We start from the raw sequence: 20163 nt of genomic DNA on the forward strand, positions 1-20163 counted from the left end.
TGAACTTATTAATAACCACGTTATTCAAATCTTCTGTCTTAGCAAAAACGTCTGTTTGCTCTATCAGTTTCTGAGAAGAATATGATAAGAGTATTCATTTCTAATTGTTTACTTACCTGCTGTTTTCCATGTTCAGTTAATTGTTGCTTTATATATATTGAGGCTATATTGTTAAATGCATTTAAGTTGATAATTATTTTGTCTTACTGATTATTGAGTATATAATGCCCCTCCTTTGTCCCTTAGTCTTTTCTGCCTTGATTTTCTTTTTAACTTGTATTAAGATGGGCTGCTCTAGCTTATTTGGATTTGGATTTGCCTGGTATATTTATTTCCATATTTTTTTTTTTTTTTTTTTTTTTTCTTTTTGCGGTATGCGGGCCTCTCACTATTGTGGCCTCTCCCGTTGCGGAGCACAGGCTCCGGACGCGCAGGCCCAGCGGCCGCGGCTCACGGGCCCAGCCGCTCCGTGGCATATGGGATACTCCCAGACCGGGGCACGAACCCGTATCCCCTGCATCGGCAGGCGGACTCTCAACCACTGCGCCACCAGGGAGGCCCTATTTCCATATTTTATAATCAAGTTTTCTGTAACTTTTTGATGGACCATTTGTATCTGTAAAATTTTTGCTGAATATTGTCTTCAAAATCTGACAGTTTTGTGTTTTGGTTGGTATGTTTTCCCATTTGTGTTTATCGTCATTATTATTCTGTTTAGAGTCATTTTTTCTTTCATATTTTGTATCCGTCATTCTTTCTCTCTTCCTTTCTTCTCTTCCATTGAATAGATCTGCCAGTTCAATATTTAAAAATTCTGTTTTATTATTCTTGTGGTCCCTACTAACTAGGATCCATACTTATATTTATGGGGTTTTTTTAAACATTTTTATTGGAGTATAATTGCTTTACAATAGTGTGTTAGTTTCTGCTTCATAACAAAGTGAATCAGCTATACATATACATATATCCCCATATCTCCTCCCTCTTGCATCTCCCTCCCAGACTGCCTATACCACCCTTCTAGGTGGTCACAAAGCACCGAGCGGATCTCCCTGTGCTATGTGGCTGGTTCCCACTAGCTATCTGTTTTACATTTGGTAGTATATATATTTCCATTATGTTTCTTGATCAGCTATTAAGCTTACCAATGTCTATATCTTTTTCCCAAATGGTACAGTTAACTTAGCCTGTGCCTGTACCCTCTCTAGCTCATGCAGCAACCAGGGAAATTTGTAAGCAGCTTTTCCTTCTGTGAGATGTGCAGGGAGCACTGATGTCTGAGTCTCTGCAGGTTGGCTGGGCTGCTTCTGTGACCAGGAGCCAGTGAAGCTGTCGACTTCTAGGGTGAACAGAGACGTGATTATTGAAAAGAGACATTTTGTCTGACCTGGGCTAGAAGGAACAGAAACCATAAATCAGGCAAAGCCAGCAGTGCATGTGATAACCAGGGAGGCCAATGAGTTGGGTCTCTTGGGTTTCCTTTTTAAATAATCAATACGAAAGCATTGAATATATTTCCTTCCTGGATAGTTGTCTGTCCTACTTGTTAAGAGCAGATACCCCCATTGCCTTCTCTCTCTCCCTGGGCTTAGAGATATTGCCTTTGTGACTCAAGAGTCCAGTGGTGCACAAGGCTACTTTCTGAGACCTGAGTCTCACTGAGCCCTCTGAATGCAAGCAGTCTCTAGTAGAGCATCTTGCTATATTCTCCCATTAGGAAAATTTTTACTGCTTAGGTAGAGTAAAGGTAGTTACCGCCTCTTTTTCTACTCCCAAACACCTTGGACTCCTCTCTTTGCTTCACCTCCCACTTTCAGTTAATGTGCATAAGTCCTGTTAGCTCTACTGCCATATTCACCTCTTTTCAACTGCACTGCTGTGATCCTCATTCAGGTCACCATTATCTTTCATCCGTACTATGCAGGTGGTCTCCAGGCTAATGCTGCTCTCCTTCTAGAGTCCCTTCCACAGAACGTAATCAAGTAACTTTTATTTTTATTTAGTTATTTTATTTATTTTTGGGGGCTACGTTGGGTCTTTGTTGCTGCGTGTGGGCTTCTCTAGTTGCGGCAAGCGGGGGCTACTCTTTGTTGAGGTGTGCGGGCTTCTCATTGCATTGGCTTCTCTTGTTGCGGAGCACGGGTTCTAGGCACGCAGGCTTCAGTAGTTGTGGCAGGCAGGCTCAGTAGTTGTGGCTTGTGGGCTCTAGAGCACAGGCTCAGTAGTGTGGTGCACAGACTTTGTTGCTCTGAGGCATGTGAGGTCTTTCCGGACCAGGGCTCAAACCCGTGTCCCCTGCATTGGCAGGTGCATTCTTAACCACTGAGCCACCAGGGAAGTCCCCCAAGTAACTTTTAAAAACTCAGATCAGAACTTGTTACTTTCCTGCTTAACAGCCTTCAATGATTTACCATTACATTTAGAATAAAATACAAATGCTTTCCATGGCCTGCAGGGCCCTACCTGATCTGCTCCCTGCTTACTCTTCCAAACTCAGCTTATGCTACTGTTTTCCTCACTTGCTAGACTAAAGCCACATTGGGCTTCTTTTTGAGTATGCTAAGCTTGCTTGTTCCTTCCTTAGGGGCTTTGTGCACATATTTCCTTTTGCATGGAATACTCTGTTCCAGATCCTCACTTGGCTGGTCATTTAAGTCCAACTGAAACGTTACATTTAAAAGGCTTTCCATGATACCCAGCTGAAGGAGCACTATACACGCATACTCACAAACACACACATACACACTCACACACCCTATCATTCTGTCATATTACTGTCTTTTTTTTTTTTTTTTTTTTTTTTTTTTTTCTTTTTGCGGTATGCGGGCCTCTCACTGTTGTGGCCTCTCCCGTCGCGGAGCACAGGCTCCGGATGCGCAGGCCCAGCGGCCATGGCTCACGGGCCCAGCCGCTCCGCGGCACATGGGATCCTCCCAGACCGGGGCACGAACCCGTATCCCCTGCATCGGCAGGCGGACTCCCAACCACTGCGCCACCAGGGAGGCCCAACTGTCTTATTTTTTATTGCCCTTTCACTTTTGAAATTATCTCATTTATTTATTTATTTACGTACTTACTTACTTATTTGTTGTCTGTGTCCTGCATCTCCACTAGAAAGTCACTCCACAAGGGCAGGAACTTCATCTTGTTCCCTGGCACATGATAGCTACTCAGTTAATTTTTGTTGAATGGATGGATAGGTGAATGGATGCCTGGGTGGGGAGTAGACAGGATCACTTCCTAACCACATCCCACCAAATGCACAAACAAGAGGACTTGACTAAGATCTTACGACCACATTGCAAGCTCTTTTCCACCCTGAACAGATCTTCAGTTTCTTTAGTGAGCACTCATCTGATGAGAGATTAGGCAGTCATTTCATTTCCATTAAACTCAGAGGGATGAGGAGGGCTGTTTAGCCCAACTGTTCTGTGGTCAGGTGTTTAGTCATGTATGGTTACTGCTCTGCAACCCACTCCTGCCCTCTGTCTCTGCCAGCTCCAACTTTGGAGCTTCTCTGTGTCTTTTCTCAGAAGAACAGCTGAGGCTTCCTCTGCTTCCTCTACTGTAGTTTAATCAATGCCCATTTGTAATTTGTCTTGGAGAAGTTTGTTAAAGTCTCTTGTTCAGTGGCTGCCAGCCATTCCTCCCACCCCCTTCGCTGTTTTCATCACAGGTATTGGTTTGTCTCCTTTTGTACCACTTTCCCATCATTGCAGTAGGTCTGTGGGAGAGAGAGTAGGTAGACATGCTTGTTCAGTCTTCCGTCTCAATTTGTAAGTCCTTTGCCTGAGTTTTTTTACTGTAGTGATGTGAGATACATATCGGTTTCTGGAGTAGACTTGGAGCTTATTTATTAATAAATAAGTCTTCCTAGTGCTCTCATACATCCCTGATTTCAGGCAGGGAAATTTATTTAGACCTTTCTCTAAAAAGTAAGAGTTCATTTTACACTGCTGCATCTGAGCATATGTTCCTTTCAGAAAGAGAGAAATGTCACTCCTGTCTTACATAGTTTCTTTTTTAACTTTGCCTTCTATCCTACAGGGATGGGGAGACACATCTGAATGCTCTGGCTTTAATTTAACAGGTCCTGGTAGAACAACCCCAACTCCTTGGCCCAGTTTGAGAGATTTCAGAGGTAGAGTTGAGAGAAGTTGAAGACTGGTTAGATAAGGGTTTTTTTGGTCTTTGTTTTTTTTTTAACTTTCAGGACATTGAGTGGTGTATGAGGGAGAGAACAAGAAGAGGTCATGGATGATTTCTTGATTTCTTTTTTGGGAAGCAGGGGAGACAGCGGTGCCATCATGGAGATTGAGATTGTAGTATTAGTAGCTGGTTTTGGGAGTGGGTGGGGGAGGATAGATGGAATTATTTCAATTATAGATATGCTGTTTTGCAGTACCTGTGGGTTATCCAAATGGAAATGTCTAGTAGGCTTTGGGACATACAGACCTTGAACTCAGGAGAGAGACCTGGGCTGGAGGGAGTTCTGGCAATGATCAGCATGGAAGATGATTAAAACCATGAGCAATGATGGGATCATATATGGAAGAGTGAATATTTAAAAAGAGGTTTGGAGGAGAGTGCAGAATAGTTTGATCAAAGGAGACTTGAGAAGAAGTGACCAGTGAAATAGGAAGAAAATCTAGGAGCATGTTGTGCTGTGAAAACCATAGCAAGAAAGGAACATGAATATGAGATCTAGACAGTTCTTAGTGCAGTACTTGTCATACATTAAGTATCTGGTAAATATTTATTATGGAGACAATATTTGTCACATTTTACTCCAAAGAGGTGGTTGGTAATTTGGCAGAAGCAAGATCAGTGGGATGTAGAGGGTATAAAATAGATTGCATTGCATTGTCCGCTGAATGTGAGGTAATGTCTTCTGGCGACAACACTTTCAATAAGCTAGTATGTAAAAGGGAAAGAGAGGTGATGATACCTAGAAGGGAACACATAAGCAGTAGAAGACTTGAGCATGTTCAAATGATGGTGGAAAAAGACTGAGAAGAAAGGCAAAAGTTGAACATACATTTGAAAGAGAGGGGATCGTTGCTAGAATGAGGTCCTGAGGAGTGCATAGTGATGAATTCCAGAGCACAGGAGGGAAGGATTGACTAAAGGAGGGACCCCATGTGTGGCTGATAGAAATATGCAGGTGTATCTGGATGCAGATGGGATTTGTAGTGGAGGGGTAGGGCTGAAGAATTGAAGGGGGTCCTGCCTGTTGACTTGTTTTCTTGACTAATACTTGACAAGATCTTCTGCTAAGAGTTCACTGGCAGGAGCTGGGTTAGAAGTATGAAGAGATGGTGGAGTGGGGGAGAGAAGTCACCAGGGAAATACTGAGGGTTACCGGGCAGCATCGGCCCAGCAGAGGTTGGAGATCATTATATTTTAGTTGTTCCTCCGAACCTTACACTTGTGGCCTTTAGCCTGAATGTTGGGGCAGAACTGATAGACATCTGGGTTGATCAGAGGTCAGGTGTTGTAGGGTGAGTGCGATAGAAAGACAAGTCGGGAACTTGAAGGATTGTCAAGGAAGTGGTAAGGAGATGAACTATGGGCTCTAGGTCGGGGAGGGGAAGGAGGGAGGGAAGGAAGAAGGGATGATGGACTCGGTCTTTTCTAGAGACTGGTGTCTTTTGAGTGCCTACAAGGTGCCAGCCCCAGTTCTAGGCACAAAGTACAGAGTGGACAACAAGACAGACAACAGTTACAGCTCTAATGGAGCAGTTATGATGAGGAGAGGAGACATGATGATAAAGGCAGTTACAGATTGTGGTGAATGCTATGAAGGAACTAAAAAGGCTGCTGTGATAAAGGGTACCTGGAGAGGGGCTAATTCAGATAATTGCTCAAAGAAGGTGTCCACAGGAGGTAACTTTATTTCTGAGGCCTGAAAGGTGAGAGAGAGCCAGCCATGTAAAGATCTGGGGAAGGACGTTACAGAGGAAGAGCTAAAGCAGAGACCTTGAGGCTGGAAAGAGTTGGGCGGGAATGAAGAGGAGGCCAGGTGAGTGAAAGAAAGGTTGGAACCAGGTGAATGTGGAAAGGCAGGCATGAGCGGTGTCATCCAGGGCTGTGCAGGAAATAGTAAGGTGTTTAGTTTTCACTGTTAATATACAGTATGTGAAACTTAAACGTGTGTAAAACAAAGGAGGGATGTGATCTTACTGATGATTTTATAAGATTGCTGGGTACATTGTTGAGATGGAGGGCAAGAATGGAGGCAGGGAGTCCAGGTGGGCAGTTACAGTTGTAGTCCAGACAAGAGCTGATGAAGGTTTGGAATTGGGGGTGGCAATGGAGGAGTGGATGGATTTGAGATATATTTGGACATAGAATCAATATGATTTGACTATTGGCAAATCCTATTGGCTCTACCTTTAAAATAGATTTAGAACCCGACACCTTACTATATCTACAGCCACCCCCTTGATCTCAACCATCATTACCCTACATTGGATTATAAGAGCCTTCCAACTGGTCTTTCTGCCTGCACTCCTGTACCCTTGCATCTACTCTCCACACAGCAGCTAGGATGAACCATTTGAAACATGTTAGACCATGTCATTCTTTGGCTTAAAACCTTCATTCTGAATTTAAACCCTACAAGTGGCCTAGAAGAATCTACACAGTCCAACCGTCATTTCTGCTCTGTGTTCACTGTGGTCTAGCCACACTGGCCTTCTTCCTGTTTGTTGAACACGCCAGATTCACTGCCACCTCAGGACCTTTACTTGTGGAACCCTTCCCTGGAATTCTCCTCTTCCAGTCTCATGACTAGCTCCTTCACCCACTTTAGTTTCTGCTTAAATGCTACCTTCGCAATCCCACCTTCCCTGTGCTGCCTTCACCGACTGCTCTATTTAAAACGTCATCTGCCTGCCATGCCAGCATTCCCTAACTCTATTCATTCCCGGCTTTATTCATTCTCTTTAGAATGTGTCACCACTTGAGAGTCTCTCTTTATATTTATCTGCATATTTTCTATCTCCCTTCATTAAAATGTCACTTTCGGGAAGGCAGGGTTTTTTTGGTTTTTTTTACATCTGTTTACTACTATTTCCCAATAGAGCAGTGCCTGGCACTTAGTAGCCTCTCAATAACCAATTGAAAAAATGAACCACTGAATGGATTGGATGTGGAAAGAAAGAAATTATATAGTCAAGGAAAACCTAGGAGTCCACAGGTTTTTAGTCTGAGCGGCTTCGTGATGGTCATAGCATTTGTGGAGAGGATGACAAATAGGAGAGGAACAGATTTTCAGGGTAAAGCAGGGATTCTGCCTTGGCCATGTTAAGTTTGAAATAGCCTATTTTACCTCCAGGTAGAGGTATCAGGAAGACAATTGGGTATGTGTCTGGAATTCAAGGGTGAGGAATTTGGGAGTTATCAACATATGTGGGAGTGACAGCCATGGTATTGAGTGAGATCATGTGTGTAGAGATGTAGATAGAGAAGAAAGAAGGTTAAGAAGTGAGCCCTGTGGTCTCCAACATTGACAGGCTGGGTAGGGGAGAAGCATCCAGTGGCTTCTGAGAAGGAGCACCTGGAAATATAGGAGGAAAACCAAGAAAGTGTGATACCATGGAAGCTAGGAGAAGAAAAACACCAAGAGTAATGGGAATGGCCTGAGAGAGGTAAGGACCAAAAAAAAGTGGACAGGAAAAGGCACCGGTGGTCTTAGTGAAATTAGAGAGGAAGTTTAGTGTGAGTAATTGTGTAAGATAACTAGAGATTGGTACATTCTGGTCAGAGAGTTGCATAGATGGGACACATCTAGATGTCAAAGTCTGGAGTTTGGCTATGACCTTGGGTTACTTAATTGCAGTAGAGGGACAGTCAGTCTTTTCCTTAGAGACAGTAGAACAGTTGAGAATCTCGGATACTAGGTGGAACGTTTACCTGGACTGTAATCATCTACATTGAGGGTAGGACTTGAGGTTCAGAGTGAGAATACGGAGACAGGTGCCAAAATCTTTAGTGTATGAGGATCTGTTATCTGGTAGCCAACACGATCAAAGGATGGTGGCCGGTACTGGAGCATCATCACGTGAGCTTCAGAGGACCAGAAACTGCTGCCCCAGGGCTGAGCGGTAATGGTCTAGATGTGCTTTGGGGAACTAGGAGAAGCCAGCCCTACATCCTGCTGGTACACATAAGTTTCGTGGGGGGAATTTACAGAAGCAGTGAACTCAGGCTCATGTTCTGTAAATAGCTTATGGATGTGTTGGGGAATTTGTATATCATGGACTCAGGTTTCAGGAGGATAGAGTGGAAAGACTTGGGGAGGAAAGAGAACACTGGGAGGCAAAGTGATTACAGAGCAGTGCGGGGATGAGCGTCAGAGGTTGAAGTACTGACCTTCTGCCTGTTGCTATAAAAGAATCTTTCATAATTGTAAACTTTCAGCATGACCCTGTTGTGAGATGCCTGCCAGGGCGAGTATTTGTTAATAACTGTGCCCTAGATAACCAAATGAGTTAATCTTCTGAGTAGAGTTATTTACCATTACCCATGTGAATGTGGAAGGGTGTCTGCCAGACACAGTTATTGTGGTTTTGGCATAAAAAGTCCTTTCTGACAGCAATTGTTGGCCAGTACGTTTAGCTGCTCCTTGAGGCCACTCCTGGAACAGGAGAGCAATGCCATGTCATCACAGAGGGAAGGATGCTTATCGTCCTGTTTTCCGTTACCAGGCCTTCTTCCAAGCCATTTCAAATATGCATCAAATTGTTCAGATTTGTTCATGAATTCAGGGCTAGGGCACAGCCCTGTTTGAAGCAGTTTAAGATGATAAAGAAAATGTTTTACTCAACGTGTTACCTGTCAGTTTTGAGGACCATTATAAATCATTCTTTTCCCCAAGACAGGATGAGGCTGACTTCTTCCCTGCCCTCTTCTCCAGCTTCACCCTCAGGGTTCTTGAAACTGCAGTTTACCATAGAGTTTAGAGTAAAGAAATTTTACAAATATCCAATAACATAGATGAGACAGTGGTGCTGTCAGTTCCTTGCTTTTGGAAAGAAATGTTCTTAGATGTCTTAAAGCGAGGTAAAAAAAAAAAAAATGTCACTGAGAAAGGTAGAGGTTGAAGAAGAGAATCTTTGAAGATTCCTAAGGTATGACCAGGGCTGTCCTTGTTTTATCTTTAACGGATTGAGTAACAAATGGAAGAGGAAGTTTTATACTGAAAATATTTTTGTTAGGATCTGTGTAAATGCAAAGCTCGTCTCGTTCACTAGAAATTTTTAAGGAAAATTTCCTTCTGTAATGAACTGAGCATAATTTTGACAAGAAAAGTAGATAAGGGCTTCCCTGGTGGTGCAGTGGTTGAGAGTCTGCCTGCCGATGCAGGGGACATGGGTTCGTGCCCCGGTCCGGGAAGATCCCACATGCCGCGGAGCGGCTGGGCCCGTGAGCCATGGCCGCTGAGCCTGCGCGTCCGGAGCCTGCGCTCTGCAACGGGAGAGGCCACAACAGTGAGAGGCCCGCGTACCGCAGCAAAAAAAAAAAGAAAAGTAGATAATTATTTAGGTAACCTTCCAGCCCTTTGAGTTTTGGGGTCATACCAAGCTGTCATTGGATGATTCACTATCATGCTGACAACTGTTACTTTCCTCTCCAGTTCTCAGTGATGAATGTATTTACTTCATGTGCTCAGTTCAGTGAAGAACTAGTTAACTGGTGATTTAACTAACTGTCCATGCATATCATGTATTGGTCATGTTACTTTGCAATAGATGCAGCTTAATATTTTCCTTTAGATTAGATCTGAAAATGATGTTTTCTTATTAATGTATGTTTAAGCCTCTCAGGACTGCATTTTAGAGTGGTCTGTGTAACTGGAACTCTCATGAGCCTCTGAGGACACTGGTAAACAATTCATTTTTTCCTTTCATGGCCCTTAGTGTCAGTAAAAATCAATGACAAAATAATAAGCATGCAATACAGAGTGTCTTTTCTATTTTCTGTTTATGCCTTTATTTGAAACTGTAATTAAATAATGTCAAACTTGCAACTATAAGAAAATAGTATCTGCTGTTTGAATATAATACAGGCCAAATTCTATAAACTTTAATTAGGCCAAGCTTGCATTGAGCTCAGTAGGAATCTGGCTGAGGATCTCTTTTAATTACCTCTGCCTTAAAATATGTAAGGATTTTCACATTGCTTTTCTCACTCAAAGAACAATGCATGGATAGCTAAACTAATAAAATGTTTAAATAGATACAAATCAAACTTGAAAAGTTTAAACTGTTGTTTTCATCCTGTAAGTCAGCTGAGAAAAAGCATACAGATCGTAGTTCTAAATTATGTCCATAGAGTATTTCAAATCCAGTAAATTAACTCTCCTTTTTTTTCCTATTTGAGCTCATAAATGTTAACCTCAGAAGTGCCTCAAATTCTTCCATTGAAATAAAGTTGAACTGACAATAGCCAGATGATGTAAAATTGAAACTGAAATTCTATCCTTGGCCCATCCCATGTTCTTCCCCCTAGGTATTAGAGGAATCATAGGAGAGTTAGTGTTTTCATTGTATGTGAACTGTAATATTTGGGCAAAACAGGGCATATAAATTTCTTACTGCCAGGAGAAAGCAATTACCAGCGCAGAGAAGATAGCTGGCAATAAATAAACAGAACTATGCTAGATAGGACTTTAAAGATTTATTTAGAATGACTTAGCTTATAGAAAACAGGCCTTTATGTTTATCATATGTCTTCATTCGAGTTTCTTAGTAGAAAGGCTAATTATGTCACCAAGCTATTTTTTGTACATTATTTCAAAATAAATAAATGAATTGGGATATGTTATACTGCGCAGTTAAACCCCTGAAGGAAACTTAGTCGCACACAGTGAAACAAATAGCACCTTGAAAATGCAGTGTATCTGGTGTTAACATGCAAGGATAATGACTGACATTTACCAAGCCCCAGATTGTGTCTGGGTGCACTGTGAGCTAGGTATTATCCTTATCTTGCAGATGAGAAAAATAAGCTCACCTGGTGCCAAGAAACTCCACTGTCCCTGAATGGGAACCCGGTCTATCTGATTCCAAAGGCAGTGCTGCTCTTGACTTTTGTATACTACCTCCCCCATGTTGAACCCTTTCCAGCAGCCCCACTGATATGTGCGGTGCCTTCCCTTTTATTTTGAAAACAATATGTCATGGGAATCTTTGTGGTTCTGGAGAGGAAGCAAGAAGGAATTTTATGACAGAAGAGTTTTCCTGTTAGGTTGTCTCAGCTAAGCCTAACCCTTAACCCTAGCTCCAACCTCAACCCCAATCCCAGCTATAAGGGTTAGAGAGGGAGGGACTTAGAGGCAATTTAACTCTGAAGCATCCTTCAAGGTAAGATAATAATTCTTATAGCTCTTCACACCACGTCTGTCAGCAGCCCTACTCTCTGGAACTCAAATGGAGGAAAATTGGGACTCTAAGATGGGACTCTAAGATGTGGTTCATCTGAGATTAGCTATTATTATCTTGTCATCATTATCAAATTCAAGTGTGGTATATTAAAATCTATTAACTCACATTAATTTTGGAGGAAATTCTCTAAATGTTGTCTAATCAGACATTGCTAGCAATATTTTAAGGAGCTACAGAGTCAAACCCCCAACAGGAAGAAGTAATTTTGCTTCAAAGGGCAATTAGAATATAGGAAAACAAATTAAAGTCTAAATGATAAAAATCGAAGTCTTCATGACTTGAGGAATTACAAATGAAAAGTACATCTAATGAGCTTCCTATGTTTGAGGAAGCAACTTTAAAAATGTATAAAAATTTAATATATGAGAAAACAGCCTCACTACCCAGAATTAATTATAAAAATAAATAGTAGTAAATTAATAATTAACAGTTTTTGTCATAAAACGATATAAAGCTATAGACCCCATGTGACCACCACTCACACCATTCACCTCCCCTTAGGTACCAGCAACTTTGTTTCTTCAGTTTGCTTTCATTTATTTCCATAAAGTATACCCATAAACAATATGTAGGATTGTTTTGTGTGCATTAAAAAATTTAATTAAATGTTATATTCTCCAGTCTGTTTCTCTAGAGTATTTCTAGAGAACTCAAAACTGCTTGATGTTTGTCTGCATTAAGACATATTAAGCTTAACTCATTCCTTTTGCCTGCTGAATAGCATTTTGTCATGAGTAAACCTCATTTGATCTATCCATTCTGCTATTTATGACAGTCTCCTCATCCTGTGTGAATATCCCAGTATGCCAATCCTCAGAAATATGTATGAACGGGCTGTAGGAAACAGAGCTGGAAGAGGAAGTATTGGGTTGTAGAGTAGGCCTTTTTCCATTTTACTACAGTCTGCTGAACCAGCTGTGTGTGTGTGAGAGATGCTGTTTTTCAAATGTAATATCACTATAAAACTCATTTTATGAAGACCTTTTGTTTTTTGAAACTTATTCCAGTTAACCAGGGATTGGCAATTTAAGGCCTGCAGCCGAATCTGGTCTCCTGCCTGTTTTTGTAAGTTAAGTTTTGTTGGAACCTAGCCTCACTCATTCATTTATGTACTGTCCATGGCCGCTTTCATGCTGTAATGTCAAAATTGAGTAGTCACAACAGAGACCATATGGCTTGCAAAGCCCAAAGTATTTGCTCTCTGGCTCTATACAGAAAAAATTTGCTGACCTGTGAAATTATAGTATTACCTACTATCACTCTGTTTACTGTTTTGCTTTTTAAATGATCTAATATTCAGCTACATAAGTAAATAAATAAGACGATTTCAGAATGTGATAGAAGCAATAGAAAATGGTGATGTGAGTGCAGTGATGACATCAGATAGGTGGTAGAGAGAGTCTGGGAAGATGCCATATGGGCTGAGACCCAGGAGATACGAAAACCAAGGCTCAGAGAGGTTATGTAATATATACAAAGTCACACAGGTAGTAAGTGGTAGAAGTGAGATTGAAACTCATGAATAACTCCAAATATAGAGGGCCCTTTCCTCTGTAATATAGCTGTCTTCATATATTCATGCAAACACAATACCAAGCAGATAGGTAAGTGTTATAGCAGAGAAGCATAAGCAAAATGGTTTAGTTCTCCTAGACTTGGCAGGCCAGAGACAGTGTTCTGATGTGTTGAAATTTGGAATCAGTACTGATTTGAATCATAGTCCTGGCACTAACTTGGCTGAATGACTTAAATTTGCAGCCTTCATTGTTATTTGGTGGGGCGGGGGTGGGAGGGAGCTGTCTGTAAACTGAGGAGGGTGTTTGGATGATCTCCACGAGCTCTTCTGGCTCTCACTTTCTATGATGCTGTGACTTTAGGAGGTGGCATTTGATCTGGGCTTTGGAGGGTGGGGTGATTTTGACAGGCTGCCTTGTAAATGAAGCGAAAAGGTATTCCAGGTGGTAAGAACAGTTTGAGCAAAAACACAGTGTCTAGGAACTGTAGAAAGAATTCCGGGGATGGTGTATAATAGTCTGATCCAACTAGGCTAGAGTTTAATCTGTAGAAGACGGGGGTGGGGGTTGGGGGTGTGGGAGGGCAGGCAAGAGGCATCTGGCACTGAGCTGAGGGAGGGCCTGAAAGTTATGCTTAGGAGCTGGGATGCTTTTCCTTGGAATTAGAGGATTTAAAAGGTCCTCTGTCTTTTCTTGAGCGTCCCTGTCCAGTGACCATCCTCTCTCTCTAAGAAGTTCCATTGATGGAGACTTTGTACACCATCTGTTCATTTTCAGACAGCTCTAAGTATAAGAAAATTCTTCCTTACATTGAGTCAAAGCTCATGGGTTCTAGCTATACCTTTTCTAAGGTGCGGATACTGAAAGTCATTGGTAGATTTTAAATGGTAGAGGAACATGTTGAGGGATATGTGACCCCAGGGCCTGAAGCAGGCCTGTGGCAGCACACATATGACATGTACCCCAAAGGAAGAGTACTATTAAAAGCCTTTAAAAAGCCTTCCATTCATCAAATATGTGTTGAGCACCTACGATGGGTCAGTCAGTGACCAAGAACCTAGTGATAAGACAGAGTTCCTGCTCTCACATTCTTCCCAGGCTCGTGGGGAAGATGGACCAGCAGACCATTGTGACAAGGACTCTGGGAGTTTGGGGCAGGAGTACCTAACCTGGCAGATGGAGGATAAGAGGTCAAGAGTCAGGGGTGGGCAGGTTAGGGTTTCTGGAAGTTGAGGACCTGGCCAGATTGACCCAGGAGGCCGCAGGAAGAGCACCCAGGGAGAGGGAGCACACAGGTAGAAATATGAGTGAATGTGGCTTGTTTAAAGAACTGAAAGCCATTCTATGGCGAGATGTGGTGTGTGTCTAGTAAATGGCTAGAAGTGAGGCTGGCTGGTAGACAGGGACTGGTCACGAGGGGCTGTGTTTGCCATGCTAAGGACTTTATATCCTAAATTTGATAAGAAGTCCATATTCTTTTTTGTTCTTTTTTCTCCCTTTTTATTGAAGTATAGTTGATTTATAATATTGTGTTAGTTTCAGGTGTACAGCAAAGTGATTTAGTTAATACAGATACATACATATATATATATGTGTATATATATATATATATATACACACACATATATACATATATATATTCTTTTTCAGATTCTTTTCCATTATAGGTTATTACAAGATATTGAATATAGTACCCTGTGCTATACAGTAGGTCCTTGTTGTTTATCTGTTTCATATATAGTAGTGTGTATCTGTTAATCCCAAACTCCTAATTTATCCCTGTTCCCCCTTTTCCCCTTTGGTAACCATAAGTTTGTTTTCTATGAGTCTGTTTTGTAAATAAGTTCATTTCTATCATTTTTTTTTAGGTTCCACATATAAGTGATATGTGATATTTGTCTTTCTCTGTTTGACTTACTTCACTTAGTATGATAATCTCTAGGTCTGTCCATGTTGCTGCAAATGGTATTATTTCATTCTTTTTTTATGGCTGAGTAATATTCCATTACATATATACCACATCTTCTTTATCCACTCTTTTTTTTTTTTTTTTTTTTTTTGCGGTACGCGGGCCTCTCACTGCTGTGGCCTCTCCTACTGCGGAGCACAGCCTCTGGATGCGCAGGCTCAGCAGCCATGGCTCACGGGCCCAGCCGCTCCACAGCACGTGGGATCTTTCTGGACCGGGGCACGAACCTGCGTCCCCTGCATCGGCAGGCGGACTCTCAACCACTGTGCCACCAGGGAAGCCCCTTTATCCACTCATTTGCCAATGGACACTTAAGTTGCTTGCATGTCTTGGCCATTGTAAATAGTGCTGCTGTGAACATTGGGGTGCATGTATTTTTTTTGAATTCGAGTTTTCATCTTTTCCAGATATATGCCCAGGAGTGGGATTGCTGGATCGTATCAGTAACCCTATTTTTAGTTTTTGAAGGAACCTCCATACTGTTCTACATAGTGGCTGCATCAATTTACATTCTCACCAACAGTGTAGGAGGGTTCCCTTTTCTCCACACCCTCTCCAGCATTTATTATTTGTAGACTTTTTGATGATGGCCATTCTGAGTGGTGTGAGGTGATACCTTATTGTAGTTTTGATTTACATTTCTCTCATAATTAGCAGTGTTGAGCATTTTTTCATGTGCCTGTTAGCCATCTGTATGTCTTCTTTGGAGAAATGTCTGTTTAGGTCTTTGGCCCATTTTTTAATTGGGTTGTTTGGGGTTTTTTTGATATTGAGCTGTTTGTATATTTTGGAAATTAAGCCCTTGTCAGTTGCACCATTTGCAAATATTTTCTCCCATTCCATAGGTTGTCTTTTTGTTTTCTTGATGGTTTCCTTTGCTGTGCAAAAGCTTTTAAGTTTAATTAGGTCCCATTTTTAAATTTTTGCTTTTATTTCTATTCCCTCGGGAGACTGACCTAAGAAAACATTACTACAATTTATGTCAGAGAAGGTTTTGCCTATGTTCTCTTTTAGGAGTTTTATGGTATCATGTCTTATATTTAAGTCTTTAAGCCATTTTGAGTTCATTTTCGTATATGGTGTGAGGGTGTGTTCTAACTTCATTGATTTACATGTGGCTGTCCAGCTTTCCCAACACCACTTGCTGAAGAGACTGTTTCCCATTTTATATTCTTGCCTCCTTTGTCAAAGATTAATTGATCATAGGTGTGTGGGTTTATTTCTGGGCTCTCTGTTCTATTGCATTGATCAATATGTCTGTTTTTGTGCCAGTACCATGCTATTTTGATTACTGTAGATTTGTAGTATTGTCTGAAGTCTGGGAGGGTTATGCCTCCAGCTTTGTTCTTTTTCCTCAGGATTGCTTTGGCAATTCCGGGTCTTTTGTGGTTCCATATAAATTTTAGGATTATTTGTTCTAGTTCTGTGAAGAATGTCATGGGTAATTTGATAAGGATCACATTAAAACTGTAGATTGCTTTGGGTAGTATGCCCATTTTGACAGTATGAATTCTTTCAATCCAAGAGCATGGGATAGCTTTCCATTTCTTTGAATCATCTTCAGTTTCCTTTATCAATGTTTCATAGTTCTCAGAGAAGTCAATATTCTCAAAAACAGTTTTTCCTCCCCTGTTTATAGAATGTACACATACTCCTTTTGAAAGTATTACAACCTATGGTAAATATGAAGGAAGAAATAAAAATCACCTTTAATCTCACTAACCAGAAATAACTACTAGTAAACATTTTGGTATGTTTCTAACCAAGTATGTTTCTATGCATAGATACAAAAGAAAATCTTGATCTTATTGTGTTATTTGGTTTGTATCTTACTTTTTCTAATGTAATGTCATGTGTCTGCATTTCCAAGGCCATGCCATTAATAATTATTTGAGAAGTTAGCTACTAATGACTGTATATCATAGCCTAATAGATGACTATATCTTATTTTACATAAATGCCTCATAAGAGATAAAGTTTTAAGTTGCTTGCATTTTTCACTACTATAAATAATGTCGTGAAAGACAATCTTGTTTGTAAATTTATATTCACATCTGCATATTTCCTTAGGATACGTCCAGCCACGTCAGTGGTTGCCTTTTAAGCAGGCTTGAGATGGACTTAAATGTGTTTATTTGAAAAGCCATTATGACTGTAATGTGAAGGGTGGGTTGGAAAAAGGTGATCTAGAAGCAAGCAGAGGAAGATGCTATTTGAGCAATTTAGGCCAAGTGTAAGGGCATAAACTAAGTTATTGGCAGCAAGGTCAGAGAAAAGAGGAAATGATAATGATTCTTAAAGAGTTTGCTTGTTTTATGTTTATGTATTTGTTTGCATGACAGAGCTTTCTTCGAACCTGATGAAAACTACCAGCATCTTTTACATATGAATTCAGGGGTTTAGGGACCTCTAAGGTGGCTATTGTGGGTAGGGCTTAATGGTTAGTAGGGCTAGTGGGGCTTAATGGTTCTTTTCCGAAATAGGAAGTACTACGGCGGGGGGGAAAAACAGGTTTGAAGGGTTGGCATGGGGAGGAGAAATTTATGAGCCCAGTATTAGATGGATCGGGTAAAACTGTCAGGGAGATAGTTTATAAATTGATATAACGGCTTAGGAGAGAGGTCAGAGCAGAATGTGAGGATGTGAGGATGTGGGAGCCATCCCCACAAAGGTGGTGGTATTGAGACCCTGGACACGAAAGTGCCCGAGAGATGAGGGTGTTTATGTGAAGGGCACTTGGGGCATAACTAGGGAGACAACCTTCTCCTAAGTAGCAGACAAGGGGGAAACTAGAGAAGGAGCTAGAAGATAAGTACGAAGAAAACCAGACGAGAATGGTGTTGAGAAAGCCAAGAGACACAAGAGTTTCAAGGAAAAAGTCATCAAACTGTCAAATGTTGCAGAGGTCAAGCAAGAAGAGGACTGGAGGGTGTCCACAGGAGCAACTTAAGTCACCTGGAAATGTGGAATGAACAGATTCAGAGGAATTGTGGGGCTGGAAGCCAGATTGTAGCTTGCAGTGAGGACTGAAGGGAGCTGCGGGAGTAGAACATTCATGGATTTTTTCTAAGAGAGCTTGTTGTGAAGGACTGGAGAGGGCCAGGTGCAAGCTAGAGTGAGATGGGGCAGCAGAAGGTTCACTTTTTCTTCTTGTTTATATTCAAGAAGCAAAGCTAGATTTCCAGATTGTCATATGACTTCGATTACCTCTTCAACATTTGCTATTTGCCATGTTTAAAATCCTTTGATTGGTGATTGTTTTTTTGGACATGGTATACTCTGTCCAAGCTTCCAGCGAAAGCATTGCTGCCCAAACTCCTAGCGTCTTGCTTCAAGTTCTGTTTAAACAAGCCAAGACCTCCATGTTTGCTCTTAGACTCATTGAATTTTAATTAGACCCCCCTCTCAGTTTTTAAGCTTCAGCATACTAATATTTGGAGTTGCAGTTTTAAAATTACAGAATATAACTTGTGTCCTTGAAGTTTGACCTTTACTTGAAGAATTGGTTGAAAATGGTAAATGTTTAAATGTTGCAGGTTAGAGAATGTTTTGATTGTGTTGCCAAATGCTGAATGACAGATTTAATTCTAACAAGCACTAATTATAAAGGGAAAAAAAATCAAAAGGTGATGTCAGCCAGAATCAAAGTGAACCAGAACAAGAAATACTTTTATTGGTTACAGAACATCAACAATGTGTGATACAGCCTTATTCACTTACTTTACTAGCAATGAAAATACTGCAGGCTGTCTCTAGGGGGTTCAGACAGGCTTATTGAAGACATAATCATTTTGATAGGTGTTATTCGTTGGTAATATGATGCTTTGGAGCTGCAGAAAATTACTTATTTTTAGAGATATGCTAAATGTTCTTGGCTTTAAAAAAACAAAACAATATGGCAAAGATTTTATAACTTGGAAGAAGTGGATAGTCAATGCAATGTATCCACTGGTTTCTTGCTTAACAGTAAATTAGCCTATTTTTCAGTATTATTTCTCTCAGCACAATTGCTTAAAATGTTTTGACATCAAAAAAAGAGGTATCGGGGCTTCCCTGGTGGCGCAGTGGTTGAGAGTCTGCCTGCTGATGCAGGGGACACGGGTTCGTGCCCCAGTCCGGGAAGATCCCACATGCCGCGGAGCAGCTAGGCCCATGAGCCACGGCCGCTGAGCCTGCGCATCCGGAGCCTGTGCTCCGCAACAGGAGAGGCCACAACAGTGAGAGGCCCGCGTACCGCAAAAAAAAAAAAAAAAAAAGAGGTATCACTTTTCTAGAGGTCATTGTGTTATAATAGAAAACAGTTATCTATTTAGGAGATTAAATAGAGGATATATACGTATACATCAATACATACATACACACACACATATATATAAATAGGTGTGTGTGTGTGTGTGTGTCTTTGCTTTATAAAGAACCTGGTTATCTTTTTCTTAAGGTGAGATTTATTTTTCTTGAAGATAAGATTTTACTCTGAAATTCTTGGTCCTGTCTTCTTTCTCTTTGTCTTCCAGTGAAATTCATTATTATATCTTTTAACTCTCTTTGGACCTCTCTTCCTCCCCATGCTGTCCAGAACCTGAGGCCGTTCCTTTAATCATTCTTTCACCATTCTAGCCGGTTCTCTTCTTGACTTCTCATTGAATCTAATTCAGTCTTCCCAGGCTCAACCTCATCATTTGACCTCTTTGCCACTGTACCTGGGCTGCTGAGCACTGTTAGCTGAAACCTGACAACAGTGCCAAGTATAGCCTCTGTAAATTCATGGTCTCCAGTCTGTTAGGGCCCCAAGACGGCCTCTGCAATCCCTGATTGTTCTACACTTTCACCGCTGTCTTCCTGTTTCCTCCCTGCCACCTGTTCCCTCAGTCTCAGAAAATCATCTTGACTTCTGTTTAACTGAGACCACCAGGCAGGAACTCCTGAACATCCTCTTCTTTTACTAACATTCCCTGTCTCACTACCTACAGATTTTCTCAACACATATCACCTTCTAGTTATTTTCCTACTTTTTCTCCTTAACTTGGGCACCAGGCTGCTCAAAAGAGCAGTGCCTTTTGTTTCTCCTTCTACTCTCTGGCTTCCCAAACTGCTAACTGTTAACACATATGAGATAGTTTTCAACCTTCACTTTATTTGACCTTTAAGGCATTTTAACATTATTCAGTACTACCTCTAAGCATGTTCCTCAGTGTCCATAAAAGCTCCTCACTTTTGGAATTTCTCCCAC

General features: G+C 41.2%; 1 protein-coding gene across 5 annotated transcripts in view; it reads left to right on the plus strand.

Annotated features, from left to right (window-relative positions):
- Positions 1–20163, plus strand: part of ST7 (suppression of tumorigenicity 7) — a 263462-nt gene that overhangs the window by 187235 nt on the left and 56064 nt on the right. The gene's annotated exons all lie outside the window — the stretch shown is intronic.

This window comes from Mesoplodon mirus, assembly GCF_964341445.2.
Source record: "Mesoplodon mirus genome assembly, chromosome: 9".
Taxonomy (NCBI): Eukaryota; Metazoa; Chordata; class Mammalia; order Artiodactyla; family Ziphiidae; genus Mesoplodon; species Mesoplodon mirus.